This window comes from Accipiter gentilis, chromosome 21, assembly GCF_929443795.1.
Source record: "Accipiter gentilis chromosome 21, bAccGen1.1, whole genome shotgun sequence".
Lineage (NCBI taxonomy): Eukaryota > Metazoa > Chordata > Aves > Accipitriformes > Accipitridae > Astur > Astur gentilis.
The window spans coordinates 19,651,241-19,667,400 of record NC_064900.1 but is presented as its reverse complement, the minus strand read 5'-3'; the positions used below and the strand labels follow the sequence as shown (position 1 = coordinate 19,667,400).

The 16,160-nt window shown below is 37.0% G+C and overlaps 1 protein-coding gene across 2 annotated transcripts in view; it reads right to left on the bottom strand.

Moving 5' to 3' along the window:
* Positions 1 to 16,160, bottom strand: part of GBE1 (1,4-alpha-glucan branching enzyme 1) — a 164,315-nt gene that overhangs the window by 29,796 nt on the left and 118,359 nt on the right. The window lies entirely within an intron of this gene.

Here is a 16,160-nt window from a genome sequence, read left to right as displayed (position 1 = left end):
TATTAAAATGTATCTCAGATCTTTCATACTTGTTCCAGGTTTGTTTGACCAGTGAAACCACCAGAGCAAAATATCCATGGACTCCAGGGGAAACATAAAGTGGTAAATAAATTATAACCTCTATGCTATCATGCCATGCTTAAAAATTCTCATCCTTTAAAGAGGGCAACAGAAATTCAATCAACCGGGATACAAATTTTAGAGTCACTATGAAACCTAAACCCATCACTTTAACAGTAGAAATCCATTGGTTTAGAGCACTTAACAGAAATCAGCGCTACCGTTTCTATAACCACAGAGGCAGAAATCTCCCATTTTAACATTTAAACGTCATTAAAAGACCAGTTAGATGCACTTTGACCACTTTTTTGGAACTTTTTATCCTGGCTATAAATACTGTCATTATTGTTTCCACAGTGGTATAAAAATAACTATTTAAAAAGATGACTTGAATCTCGGTTCCTCACTTCCTAGAAAAATTCAAAAAGACATCCTAGTTCAAGTAGCAGGCTAAATTATAGACAGTAAAGCGCAATGCTTAATGATGATGCATTCAGTATTTGATACTGAAAACAAGTGACTTAACGGGGTGTGACAACTCAGGAAATCTAACAGTATACATCAATTCAGCAACCTTGCAAGGGGAGCTCATTTTCCAAGCATAACGCACCAGAGACACATTCCACGTTGGAATGAAGCATGACTGAGCACTGGGTTCCTCTGTGTGCCCACCCGATCAGGTCCCTTTGCGCATGTGTAAACGCCACTGTATTTCAATTTGCTTTTCTATAACAGCAATGCTTCACAAGTTTGCCAGTCTCATCTTGATTATCTAGCCCACAGAACTACTGAATAGACTTTAAGACAAGGAATAGGTTTATTCAGACATAGATCACACACCATTAAAAAAGAAGGAAAAAAGTAATTTAATCAAGAAAAAGCTTAACTTCCCTTATGCAGAATCTCCAAAGTAAATCTCAGCTGTCAAAACTGAAGTTTCACAGCAACACCTCATTTGGGAGTCAGTATTTTGAGTGACTTTCATGTATCCAAAGTCTTCTTGTTTTATATACTGTCATTATTGCAGTTTGAGACAAATCCAAATGGACTTGATGGTTCTACCTTGTGCTATAATCCACTGCCTAGCACACTCTCAGTCATTTTGGACTATTCACTTTACACAGGATAAAAACGTGTTAAGTGCCTTGAAAGTTAAACACACATTTCAAAGCCTATGACAGTTGATTCATCACACATTTCATAGAGATTACACAGAACATCTACTCGCCATAAAACAGAGACAAGTAGTGTACCTGGAAATGTGTATGGGAAGCAGTACGATCAAATTTAAAAGGGATACAATTTTTTTTAAAAAAGGATTCTAACTATTTCTACAAGCAGTTACTCAAGTTTTGTCAATAAACTGGAGGTTTGTGGGAAGATGAAGGGCAAGGATGCTGAGAGAAAGCAAACGTTGTTTCCTGGATGGATACCCTACATGTGCAGCCACCATCTGCTGTCCCACACAACCTGCACTGCCTGGAAGGCCTGGAGGATATGGTCAGCAGTGACAGCTATGAATGTACATTTTCAAAGTGATTTTTGTGTATTTCCATGCTTCACAGGAACAAAGAAATGAACAGAGAACAAAAAAGAAAGGCTGCATATATATTTAGGAGAATCCTTCACAGTGGTATCCGTTTTGTAAACGAACTGACAAGTTGTAAATTAAATTTCCCGTTCAAAAGCTAAACCACTAAATTTCATATTCAGCTCAAAACCAGAAACAAATATAAAAGAATCAGAATCACAGCAGGACTTTGAAAATGACCTTGGAATAATGCTGGACTGAGCTCTTAAACTGTGCTAACAATACGGTACGGAAAATGAGGAAAGATATTGCTACAAAACAGACACTGTATCTAACTAAATTCAATATTCTTGTAAGAGCTGGGCAAAGTATTACCTTCTTTCATGATCTGTGCACTATTGAAAAGATAGACTACATGAGATAGTTCAGTTAAAGATAGCAAAAACCATCAGAAAGTCAGAGATGATCTGTATCTTGAAAAGATAGCCAAGAAAATCGTACCTATTTGTTCAAGAAAAACATAAAAACAGGGGAAATAAGCAACAGAAGATAGAAAATAAATTAGACTAAACTAGCCCATCATTTCAATAGAGTATTTCACTGTAAATAGAAAGTTTATACCATATATGAACTCCCCCACCTCCACTCGCTTTGCCTGTTTCTCCACCGAAGTTCTTTGAATGCTGCATTTTGTTGTGGTTTTTTTTTTTTAAAAAAAGAACAATAGAAGCACAGCAAAGTACAAAAGCAATGTTATTGTTCTAGCTGTTACTAATGGTCATTAAGAAAAAAGGAATTTAACGTAGTGCAGCAACTTGATAGAAGATTAAATTACTTACTATTGTCTGTAAAGCATGTTGAGGGTCTAAACACTGACTGCTCTCACTTTAAACGTGTTTCTATGGGCACCTTCTGGACATCACACTCATGAGTTTTTTGCATGTGTGGCTTGATTTTAAGAGGGTCCCTTGATTTCTCTTTTGAGAAAGAAAAATGGAAGTTCATATATAATGACAGAACAAGTTGAAGTAGGCATTTTTGGTTATGTTTTTAAGATGCGGTATAGGGAGAAGGAACTAACATTTAGGATGCAAGCAGGTCTTCCAATAAACGCCAGAGAGTGTTTTTGCACTTGAGATGCACTGAGGCTATCTAAAAAGAAGCATGACCAGCAGGTCAAGGGAGGTGATTGTTCCCCTCTACTCCACTCTCATGAGACCCCATCTGGAGTTCTGTGTTCAGCTCTGGGGCCCCCCAACATAAGAAGGACATGGAGCTGTTGGAGCGAGTCCAGGGGAGGGCCATGAAGATGATCAGAAGGCTGGATAACTGCTCCTAGGAAGGCAGGCTGAGAGTTGGGGTTGTTCACCCTGGAGAAGGGAAGACTCCAGGGAGACCTTATAGCAGCCTTGCAGTACCTAAAGGGGGCCTGCAAGAAAGCCAGAGAGGGACTTTTTAGCAGGGCATGTAGTGACAGGACAAGGGGTGATGGCTTTAAACTGAAAGAGGGTAGATTTAGATTAGATGTAAGGAAGAAGCTCTTCACTGTCAGGGTGAGAGGTGGTGAGATACTGGAACAGATTTCCCAGAGAGGTTGTGGATGCCCCATCCCTGGAAGTGTTCAAGGCCAGGTTGGATGGGGCCTTAAGCAACCTGGTCTAATGGAAGGTGTCCCTGCCCATGGCAAGAGGGTTGGAACTAGGTGATCTTCAACATCCCTTCCAACCCAACCTATTCTATGATTGTAAAAATCTTTTAAAAAAATACACACCTCACTACTTTTTTTTTTTTTTTTCTTAATTGCTATTTTTTCCTAATTTAACTTTACAACAAATGAGGGGAGGCTCTAGGAAAGGGAAGGTACAGGTAACTGACCAACACTCATTTCTAGAAATAACTAATGCTACCTGTGATGCACGCACTGTCCCCTTCCCCATGTTCCACTTCTCATTTTGGAGAAGAATCAGCAACATTTACTTCTTGATAATTGTGAAAGCCTCTAAGCATAGAAGTACTATCCGGGTTTCTTTCCCTGTAATTAATTTGCTGTTTGATGTAAAGGCCCGAACTACAGATTGACAACAAGCCAGCTGCTACAAATGATGCAAATCAAGACAACGGAACTAATGTGGGGGAGGCAGAGAACAAAGCTGGAATTAGATGAAATTTTGATTAGAGAAACAAAACAAAGACAAATCATTGAAGTGCAATGCATACTAATTTTATCTAGGAATTAACTCAAGTTTGCTATTTCCTACATATTGCACATATAGGACAACTTTACTATGTACAAGATTTCAAGATCACAATTTTAACAAATAAATTAACTTCCTATTACTATACTGAAAATTTACATCACACTTGTTTATTAGGCTAGAAATGCATTTACACCACAAAGTAGTTATGCTCCTGATGACTGCTTTGAAGCTTCACCCCACAGGACATTAAAGTTTTCTTAATCTCTCTTCTTTAGACATTTTTACTAGCAATTCTCTCTCAAAGAATCAGGCTAAGCAGAACTGAAGGCATATTTAAAAGATGCAGCAAGCAGTGTCAAGAGATGCTTGTTATTTTGGTTTGTTTGTATTTTGAATTAAGTATGACATTAAATACTTTAAAAGCAGTTAAAACAAGTAGTTTATTTGATACATCAAAGATAAGAGTTTAATTACATGTGGAAGGCTGAACAAGTTTTTAAATGATCTAAAATACTATAAAAAAGATCCTATTTAAAGCTGATGAACTGGAGACCGAACACATTGGGACAAAATTTCAACAGTTCCACCTTAACATATTTCTATCAAAGTAAGTAGAGTTACACCAATTTACACAAGCCAGATAATCAATTCATTCAGGAGTTGTAACTGATTTGAATTTAACCTCACTACCTTTGTGAATAATGATGACAATGCAACAATCTGCAGATTATAAATAGAATCAATGTAAATTAGATCTAGTTAGCATATGGTATTTACCATTATTTCAAAAAATAAACTTTTCAAACAATTAATCCTCATTTTCCCTAGTTGTGAAGCTCTTGGATATTAAGTAATTCTGCTACTTTGTATTTACTCATGTTTGTACTGAATCTTTTAAACATTAATACTACCAGAACCAAATAAGAAACTCTATATTGCCTTCAAATTATGAGAGAATGAGCTTCATTACAAGCATTCATTAAATCTTGTCATCCATGTAACAATATAATAAAGTGAAATTCCAAATGGACTCCTCCTGAAACACTTGGCTTGGATCACTGGGAGACCTTCATTTTTTTTTAAATCTCTCTAGCACTTGTCTTCAATGATGTATTGGTCCAGAAAAGACTAACAAAATTAATTCAGGCAAACAATTATATTGAAACTCGTGCATAAAACAGACTAGAGAAAATCTCACACATGAGGTAATGGTAGAAAGAGGTATTGGTAAAGCCAGTTCTGCGAGAAAATTATTTATCTCCCATTTTCTGAAAATACCAGCTATTCCCTCCTTCCAGTCTATGGTAAGACAAAAATCAGGATCAATACCATATTTGTTTTGAAACTCAGATCTTTCATCTCTCCTAGGGGAGAAAGGAGGGGATGCTTAACCTTGCCTGTATTAAGTGATCAAAGAATGCATCTCCTCTGGTGCGATAGTCATGAAAAACACAAGCATGCCTCTAATGTATCAAAGACATAGGAAAGTGTTGAGTCCTTAAAATGTTTACCCCAGATCACATCAGGGATACAGTACTCTTGAGACAAGGGGAGTCAAAAGAATCTCAGTAGACATAATAAAGGGATGAAAGATGATGTTTAGTGCTATCCACAGTAGCTGACTAGAAGAACCTGGCCAGCTACAGAATGAAATTGAGGAATTCCCTGGGATGTCTGACTTGTTGCTCCAAGGAGAAATCTTTCAGTTTATCTAGAAATGTAGTTTCAATGCTATGATTAATTGTTGAAGCTCTGAAGAAAACAAACAAATCAATCGCATTAAAAAACCCCTTCAAGATAACCTGAAATAAATTTTCAGAATGTTACCCTTAGATATATGAACCACAGCTTTTTGCTTTTTGATAACTACCAGTAGTTGTGAAACTTTCTGTATAAGACTGTTTCATAAAATAAGATTTGTGTGTTGGAGAATATTACATGTCTTAGACGGAGCACAAGTCTTATAAGGAGCAGCTGAGGGAGCTGGGGTTGTTTAGCCTGGAGAAAAGGAGGCTGAGGGGAGACCTTATCGCTCTCTACAACTACCTGCAAGGAAGTTGTAGTGAGGTGGGTGCTGGTCTCTTCTCTCAGGTGGCTGAAGATAGGATAAGAGGAAATGGCCACAAGTTGCACCAGGTGAGGCTTAGACTGGGTATTAGGAGAAATTTCTTTACTGAAAGGGTTGCCAGGTATGGGAACAGGCTGCCCAGGGAAGTGGTGGTGTCACCATCCCTGGAGGTGTTCAAAAAACATGTAGACAAGGCACTTCAGGACATGGTTTAGTGGGCATGGTGGTATTGGGTTGACAGTTGGACTCGATGATCTTGAGAGTCTTTTCCAACCTAAACAATTCCATGATTCTATGAACTTAGAATACAGAGAGGACTGCAATAGATGTCAAATCTGGCAAGCAACAAACATGTCTGGGAAGGCAACTTTGTGCAAGACTGGACAGTGTCAGATATTTTTGCAAACTTCTCTATACTGGCTTAATCCAAAAGGAGTTGAGAAATTTCTCATTTATTTGAAACAGAAAAGTTTTTAAATACCCCAAGTGACAGATGTTAGGACTCTTGAATATATAAATATTAATCAAGTGACATTCAAAGATACCGACAACGAAACTTTCAACTTCTAAAATGTTACAATGCTTTCAAAGAAAATAAAGCTTTATACTTCCATTGACAAATATTAACACAGCACTATGTATTCACACAGTTCTATACAACTATTTCAAGCAAATAAATAGAAAAGAAAATACATGAGTCTTGTTCCATAGAACTGGCAACTTAGCATTTGGTAAGGTGGCGACAGGGGAAAAAAAAAATAAAATAGGCATTTTGTGAAAGGAGCACAATGCAGACGTGAAAAAAAAAAAAAAAAGGAAAAAAGGCAGACAGTACAGTCTAAAGTAAAAGTCAGTGGACAAAACAGAAGAAGGTAGATTGTGAGAAGCCATGCAGGTTGTGGAGAAGTCATTTGAAGGAGAAGAGACAAGAGCATGGAGAAGTGGGCAGTAGTGAAAAACAAAGCAGAGCACCAGAATGACAATGTTTAAATTAAATGGTCTTATCTGGGGTGGGGGAAAGACAGGGAAGTAGCAAAGTATGCTTGTGTAAGGGAGAAGTCATATCCAAAAAGATACTTGGTTTTCCTTGTAAGGTTAATTTTTCTGCACACGCACAGACATCCATCTCAGCCCTGCTACCCTGATTGCAGATGTCCTAGTCATGCAAGCCTCTGAAAGGTAAAAATGACGCACAGAGAACATGAGATCTCACATTCAGACACTACTCAAATACACACAGATTCCACCTGCAATAGCATATCATCTATTCTGGCAAGTTGGCTCCTTTCTTTTATATACATCATTACAAGCACTACGAATACTTACGTCTAAACATACTTCATATGTGGAATCGATGCAACAAGAAAACAAAAAGGCAGATAAGGCACTGATTGGGAACTTGTTCCGCTCTCCACAAATCAGGCTGGTCATCCTTATGCCAAAACCAAATAAAACCCCAAAAGCCCACAAAGTCTTGCTTTCTTGAAACAATACGATCAGCCACCAGAGAATACTTCTGGTTGCAGTTCTGAACCGCTTCTTACCTAATGTCCTCAAACAAGCAGTACATTCCTGAGAGTCCTTCTAGAATCACATATCACTTCTTTGAGCCTACATTAAAGCTTCCTTCTGCCAGCTACCTCCTGTCCTCCACCTGAGGCTGGCTCAAACCTGTCACACTGAGAATGTATTTATAAACGTCCTAAAAATAATTTGTTTAAAAAACATCTTCTCAAGACCTTCACAATTTTAAACATCTCTCATGTGCCATTGTTTTCAGTGGACCTGGGCAATTACTGAGGTATTTTCAAAAACACAATTATGTGGCTATTGTTAAGTCTTTGAAAAAGGCACAGCATCATACTGCTAGCTACACCACCTTTGCCTCAAAGAGATGGAAACCAACCAAACAGCCAGTAGAGCAGCTGAAGCAAACAGTACCTGGGCACTGTGGCACAGTTCTTAAGAGTCCAGAGACTTACCTCTGATGTGCTCAGTCTCAAGGCTACAGCTGCCAATGTTAGACTCCTCTGATGTAAAACACCAAAAGTATTTCTAAGTTCACATACCACATATGTTTCAATGTAATTAAGGACATGGAGTTATTTGCATTCTGAAAGTTACATAAGTGATTTGTGAATTTTGTAGGTACAAGCAGTATTCTGTTTGCAGGACTCGGCACTGTTTCAAAGCAACCTATTCCTGTAATGTCTCACCACTGTGAGCTTACGTATACACAGATATATATATAAACATTATATATAAATTTATATAAAAATGTAATCAAATGGTCTATTTGTTTCTAAACACAATTCTACACAACAGCTGAAATCTTAGGTGAAACTAGTATCTAACTTGAGCCATACTTTAGATATAGAAAGAAATTTGCTTGAGAATTAGTTGAAACAAACAGAAAAAAATGTAAAATCAAGCAGAAAACCAGCTCCAGAGCTAGGTGCACTCCATGTGAGCTAGTCCTATTCTGGAACATTTCCAGTTTGCAACATTCTCCCTATAGAAAAACTCCACTACAACAGTGACCATGCTATCCATGCGTTTTTTTCAGCAGTGCAATCACCAACATTTTGGATGTGCTACCTGCCTACTCAGCCCTCAACCTCTTAGTGAAAATACATATGAGAGAATCGTTCATAATGGTAGATTATTACTGTTGTTTTCAAATGTACGTTTTCTAGATTTATATGAGGGTAGCCAGGCTGAAAACATGGCTTGTACTTCAAAGACAAGGCAGCAGTGTTGTGACAGCCCTTACTTGAGCTTATTTTGTATTCTCTGATTTCATTTAATTGATATCTATTCCTACAAAGACCTGCTTTACTTATAAAAGTTAGCCTGTAGTCAGAGAAGCCTGCTTATGACTATGGTCCTTAGCAGGTCTTTCAGACGTGTATCATATGACATGTCCTAGCACTACACTTTGCTCTGAGATATGGAACGAATGACAAAGTTGTGCAGAGCTCCTGAAGAAAGAACAAGAGAGAAGTCTGATATATTTGTGATAGATGCCAGCACATCTCATCATGGCATGCTGACTGGCATATGAACCTTCTGTGCTTAAATAGCCCAGGCTTTACAGTCCAGCTCAGTTCTGATGAAGGTATAATTATCTGCTGTGAGTCAATGCAACCCCTGTATAATTAGGTCTGGACATAGTTTAGTCTCTGACATAAGTTGTAAAAGGTCAAAGGCCTTCTCCGAGTCCTTGGACAAAAAAAAAAAAATAAAACAATTAAAAAATACACGCAGAAACCAGCACGGAAAGTAAAAGTATCCTAATGTCAAAATAAAAGTGTACAGAAATAAAAAGGAGTACAAAATTTCATATAAACTTATAACGCTCTCATACAGAGAATCTTAATGATAGCAGAGAATTTCACCACACTGAAGGGTGAAAAAACAGTAAAATTACTCCAAAATAAACCACATATCACATTTGATAAAACTTTTTACATTAAAATCCTTGCAGGTTCCTAACTTGGAAATTAAACATTATAGCAACATATGTCAAAAAAGTTTTTGAACATAATCACATCTTCCAATTACATACTGTTTAGAAAATACGGATCAGTAAGATACAGACATATTTTCAAAGTGTTCATTCAAGTGTTTTAATCGTTATGGAGTTTGACAACACCACTCCAATATAATGCATGTAGTGCTTGGCTATTAAATCCAAACCCATTGTTAAGAAGAAAGGCAAACTTTATGACCCAGAATTGCATATTACCAGTGTTTCAGAATACAGAAAGCCTTCCAAAATGAGAAGAGTTACAAACATTTTAAAGCCAGGTTTCTTTTACAGAGTTCTCAGAATAATTTGTTTCAAGAAATGGACTTGCCTCAGTGAGCTGATAAAAAAGCACAGCCCTGGCAAAATCCAGCTTTCCTACTACTCAGCGCAGTGTATTTTGTTTCTACAACTACTTCAATTTCATTACTTAGCAGGAAGACATTTAAATTTTTATTATACTTCTATGTCGCAGCAAAAGAATGTACGAGGCTGATACTAAATAATGCACTGAGGATTTAAGGTTAGATCAGGTTTGTTTGTCATTGGTTGGGGTTTTTTGTTTGTATGGGGCTTTTTTGATTTCTTTGTTTGTTTTTTCTTTATTTTTTTATACACAGCAGATGAAAATGAATGCCAACTACTGGCACTGAAAAAGACTGGCCAACTATCCCCTTTGCTTCAGGGTACTGCTGTGGGATGAATATCAGCCATCTGTAAAATTCAAACATGCTGGGGAAAATATAAATATAGAAGCCACATTTTGTGTCATATGCTTTGCTAATAGTTTAAAACAATCCTGAGATGATATATCAGTTAACCAATCTGCTTTCCTATACAGTTATTAAAGTAAATGTGATACATGAGATAAGAAGATTAATGAATTGTATGTGTAGACAAAGGACTCTGAGTGTGGGCAACAAGTAAAACCAAACGCTTCATACTGCCACTTTCAAATGCTCGTACTAAACCATTTTCAGACAGCAATACACTGTGTGAGCTCTAAGAGGTAAAAGGGCCCAAAATGTATCCCAGATATGTATGCTTGAGTTTACCAGTTGACGGCTAGTTTGCGTGACTGAAGTTATTTAACCCAAAAAGACAGTTTGAAGAAAGGAGAAAGTAAAGGGTGAATCAGACCCAGCAGAAACTGGAAAACCATGTTTATAAAAAAGCCAAGATGCTACATCAGGAGTGCTAGAGGCCCTTGCTGAGTTTAGGGCTAGCCAAGATTGGACTACCCTGCCAGTCACAGCAATTGAAAAGCAAAAATCCAGCTGAAGCTCTGAGCTGGCAGCCACTGCCTCCTACAGCTTTAAGATATTGCTTATCAGCTGCCCCATGCTGCCTTGCAGGGCGGTAAGTAACTCTGCACAAGTCCTGCCTAGCCCACTTGGACTGCTTGCAGCAATCAGCAGAAACTGCTGCGAGTCCTCCAGGCATAGCTGTTGATCCACAAAATAACAACATGCCACTGAAAAAAGAGTGATGTTGCTCTCATTTGTAGCCCACAGTCCCAATTCAAGCATCCAACAGCTGAGTAACTCTGCATAAGATATTACCCTGGGAGAAAGTGATGAGATCTGTGTCTAGTTGCTAACGCAAACGTTGGTTCAATGTTTTCTAGCTCTATTTAAAGACAAATCAAAACCACCAACCCCAAATCAGAACATGTCACAGTATTACATATTACTTTTTTGGCATTTCCACTCAAACCAGTAGTATTTCAGTATGATTTGCTAGGGTTTTAGAAGGAATTTTTATCTAGTAACTCAACTAGTAACAAGTCAAAACATGTTGCTGTTCAGAAAAACATCTAACAGTAGTTCAGATAGGGATTATCATGACTCAGATAACAGATTTAAGTGGTTAAAGAATGACACTAACCAAAGTCAAAACAAACTGACTACTTAACATAGAAAATACAAGCCTGCCAAAACCTCCTTGTGGAAGTGTCAGCGTTTTGAGCAACCTGAGGAAGAAAGGGGAAGCCTTGAGAACTTCAAATTCTCATTTGCACTATGCTGAATTAAACAGTACATTTACATTCTGATTAATTTTCCTTCTGCTTACGAGTAAATAAATAGAAAACAGTGCTAAAACCAGTTTAAATTCTATCAAGTAGAAATAATTTTCTGATTTTTCATCTCACAAAAATTTGACTTTTCATTTTAATTTGGAAAAAAAACTAGCTTAGAAATACACTAATATTCCAAAGAAGAAAACTGCTGCTTTGCAACGTACGTTTCAAAAGCAGTATCCTCAGTGGTTCATAAATATTCATCTGTATATCAGAAGAACGTTCCCCATCAATTTACCTATTTGTGCACTCACTGTTTCAGAGTCTTTTTTTCCCTTTCAGCTTGTTCATTGTTATCTTTAGGGTTTTTTTGTTTTATGAGGGATTTTTTTTAAGATACTCCTACATAAGAAATGAAAGAAGGTGACTGGTTTATTTAAGACTAACTAGACACTTGAAAGCAATTTTTCTAAGGGATGTTTATTAGTTTTAGCATATTTCCAAAGTGCTAGCATAGTAATTGTATAGTGACAGCATAATCCGTTGCAAGATCTCTGCTCATTACAGTCCATTATAACCAGGATGCCTAAGGCAAGATAATTCATACTGTTGTGGGTTTGGGTTTTTTTGGTGGTGTGTTTTTTTTTGTTGTTGTTTTGTTTTGTTTTTTGTTTTTTTGTTTTTTTTTGGGGTTTTTTTTGCTATGTGGAAATGGATCTTGAGGCTTACAAGTTTGTTTTTTGAAGAAAGAACAGTTAAGAGATCAGTACTGAGGGTCTCTGGTACTTTGCCATGCTACAAAAGGAAAGAGTTTTAAGAAGAGTCACATCTGCCTAATGATTGACTGCACTATTTATGACTATCAGCCAGTATACCGAACTGACTAAGTAGTCATGGAGTTCAGTCATGGAACAGAAAAGGTATGGTGCAAATTGAAATGCCTTACCTGTCTGCAAATGTGATCTACTAATGGAGGTGCACAAAAGGTACGTATTGATGAGCAAAACCCTCTGATGACGTAAATCTGACCTGTTCGAGGCAGTAATTGCCCTGGTGTTCTTTCTCCCTCTCACTGGAAGAGGGACCAAGTTTCACACAGTTTTCAAAGTGTTATTCTGAACTTTTTGCAAGATATAATGCATCTGTCAGATGGAGGGTAACTGCACCTGCATGATGTTGAAAATCAAAATTCATTTAAAATCATTGAGATGTGCTGCTTCCACAAAAATACTGAGTCTTGGAATGCTCACTACATCAGCTATTAAAATTTAGCACAAATTTGCAATTGCATTATATGGGTGTTATGCATACAAATGTTTTATATGGATGGAAGTGTTACAAAATTTAAACCTGATCCTTGAACCATCTTTATTTGCTTCTGAGAGTATAAAAAACAAAGGGAAAGTTAAAATACAATAACAACATGATGCTTGCATATTATTAAAATACTTTTATGATTGTTTACACCACCAGAATAGCATAAAGATTGTATTTAAGAAACAGTCTATGAAGAGTATTACGATCTAATACTAATCTACAATTAATCACATCAGACACTAAGAACTTCTGATGCCATGCTTTTAGGCTATGACATAAAATCCCTAAACCAAATAGTTTTGCACAGTGTAGATGTAGCAACCTTGTGAAGCAGGTCCCTGTTTGAGTAACTGAGGATGGTGCTGCCAGTGTGCGTGTGCATGTGGAGACTGCAACTAATGCAAAGGCTAGGGCAGACCGTTATAAGTACCCTGATGAACAGATGGGCTGGATTTACAAGTGTAATTTAAAGATAGTCTCAACTCACCTGTACATTAAACCAGTGTCAACACAACTGAGAAATGGATGAAAAGAAAAAAAAATACAGGAAAAGATAAAATAGAGGAAAGAAGAAAAACCATTTAGAAGGTTTAGATAAAGCCCAGCAGGCAATTGCCCAGCAGGCAATTGCTTTGAAAGCCAAAGCAAAACATCGCTCCTCAGATAAAAAGAGGACTTAGAGAATTGGTACTGATGGCACCTCTGCTACAAGTAGCGATTTATAAAATAGCCTCCAAAATCTGTAAGATTAGAGAACAATTGTCCAGTGAAGCCTTCATCATATTTTTTTGTTGGCATGTGGGGAGACAAGGAAAAAAAAAAAAAAAAAATCTTGCAATTTGAGAGAACATGCTTAAAACAAGATGTTTGTTGAAATTTAAAAAAAACAATAGGGAAACAAACTAGACTGTAACTGAATGTTACTGCATTCTTTGAAAAATCAGTTGTAGCAGAAAATGCCCTTTCTGCAGTTTAGGTAATCTTTCACATTCTCCTCCCCTTGTACTTCTGAATAGGGCTTGCCTTTTCAAGGAACAGCTTTAAGAGACATCAGAAGATCCACAAGATGCACTGGCTTAAGTAGCATTATTCCACTCCCCTTCCTTCAGGTAATCATTCTCACTACAGGCAAAAAGACTAGAGAAAAGATTTTGGCCATTTGCCCCACAAGTAATATGTCTTTTGATAAAAAGCTTTTAAGAGCTACTCAGAGTGTCATCACACAGAGCTTCTGCCGATTTTGTATTTCACCTACCAATTTTCAGGTTTTAGTATAGAAAATTGTTCAAATAACTAGGAAATCGAAGACCCAGTAACGCACTCCAACATTTCGTGATGACTGGCATATTATATATGTAACTCCAGATACGTATCAGCCCATACGTTAAGAACAGCAGTGTGAGGTGTATGTCCATGTGCTGAGCAGCATGGTTCACAAACAGAAAGAGAGGATACCTGCTAGACTTCAAACTATTGGTGATGGTTCTTGATTTTTTATTTAGAAAAGCCTCAGAAGAGCTAAAAAAAGTCTAAGAACGTTCTATAAATAACTTGCTGAAATCACCACGTCACTTCATGCCACCAGCTTTTATGAAGGAAAACACTACTCAGTGTATGTTATTCCTCACCCAAAGCCAACAGGAAAGGGGAAACTATGTATTTTGGTATCTAGCTGCATTTATATTACGGAAGGTGATCTCAGATTATACAGTTAGGTTAGGGACTGAGACACCAAGAGTGAGAAAAGTGACCTGCCTGAAGTGACTGGCATATACATGATAGAAGAGAGAAGTATGGTTTTTTACAACTCCAGCTTACTTCCTGAATTTGAGAAAAGATCAAACGGAATTTCTAACATTAAAAAGAAATCTGACCAACTCCATCTGGGGGGCTTCACTGGGAACTGATCAAGTGCTCTTTCTTATTGGCTGGGTGGTACAGGTGGGAAAGAAGTTGCATTTTGGATGGTGCGTCTTTGTGGCAGCTGGGGAAGAGATGATTCTGAACAAGTGTCTTCATAGTTCAGAATGCTAAATTTTGTCTAGAGTCATTGCCATAAGAAACAAAGGTATCATGAAGCAAGACTGGTTAACTATCTTAATAGTAATGTTTTTTTCAAGGAACTTTGTTCAAAGGAAGTTAGGAAACAAGTAAATAGTTGTAGATGAATGGTCTAGCACTGTGAATCTATGAGATTCAGTTTCCCAGAAAGAGAGATTCGCCTAGAGCTATTCCCTCTCTTCATTCCATTATACTGTGCCTCTTTATTTGCAGATTACAGCTATCCCTTCCAGTTTTGAAATTCAGCAATTTGCTATATACAGACACAAACATGACAGTATTCATCTTATAGTTGAAACACATTTAAATTAGCCCTAAGACCTGAATCAGCTGAAGACATAACAAAGCTGGGAGCCTCTCAAGATACAACTAACTAATCATTTTAGGTCTTCCTTGTGACACCAAGTCAATAGATACAAAATACATTTACACCGGTAAATGAGAATTGGAGCAGAAATTATTTCTAGATTACATTACAGCTGCTTAAAACATGATAAAATTTTCATTTATTTTTTAGGTTTTGAAACAAGTACTTCTGAACTACCTGTATAAAATAATATAAGCAATCTCATCTAAGTAGCTACCTCCAACTTTTCTTCCTTGAATAATTTTTTACTAAAAGAAAATTTTAACAACTACTCTTCCTTTCTCTACCCCAAAGTTTCATGTAATTGCTGGAATTTATTTTGCATGCATGTATTCATTAATTATTTTAAAACATTATTTCCAAAAATAGGATTTCATTTCACTGAAAGATGTATGCATTCAAAGTACCATACTTCATGCTGTCATTGCACTGTATACAAAGAAGTGATACAGCTTTCTTAGGGCCCAAGCTGAAAATGTATTTCAACCATATTAGGGGGCACATAATGGTTTTTGCACCTTTAAGACAAAAATTCTTTGTCAAAGGAAGAAGTAAACTTTGATTTCAGAAAAATAAGCCTGCTTCAATGTCAGAAAAGTGTTGTGTTACACTGTTTGAGGAAAGCCAAATATGTACAAATGGTAAGATGATTTCTCCTCTCCCCCTCCAGCAATGCCGTACAGAAATTCAAAACGACAAAAGCAAAACACAGAACAGAGACAAGAAACCATTAGAGTTTACTTGCACAAAGACCTTTTGAATTGGACATATGAAATATTTCTCAGTAATGATTTTTCATTCCTTTGGGTTTTTATTTAAAAAAATAAACTTGCTGAAGTGAAAAATGCTTTGCATGGATCTTCTTTAAAAAAAAGGGAAAACAATTCTCAAAGAAGTAAAATTACATCTTTATCTGTATAAAATTATTTGCCAATGTCATTACTAATTCTCTTCTGTTCCATTTCATTCTTTTACACAGCCACGCTATACTGGTAACTTATTTCAGTAC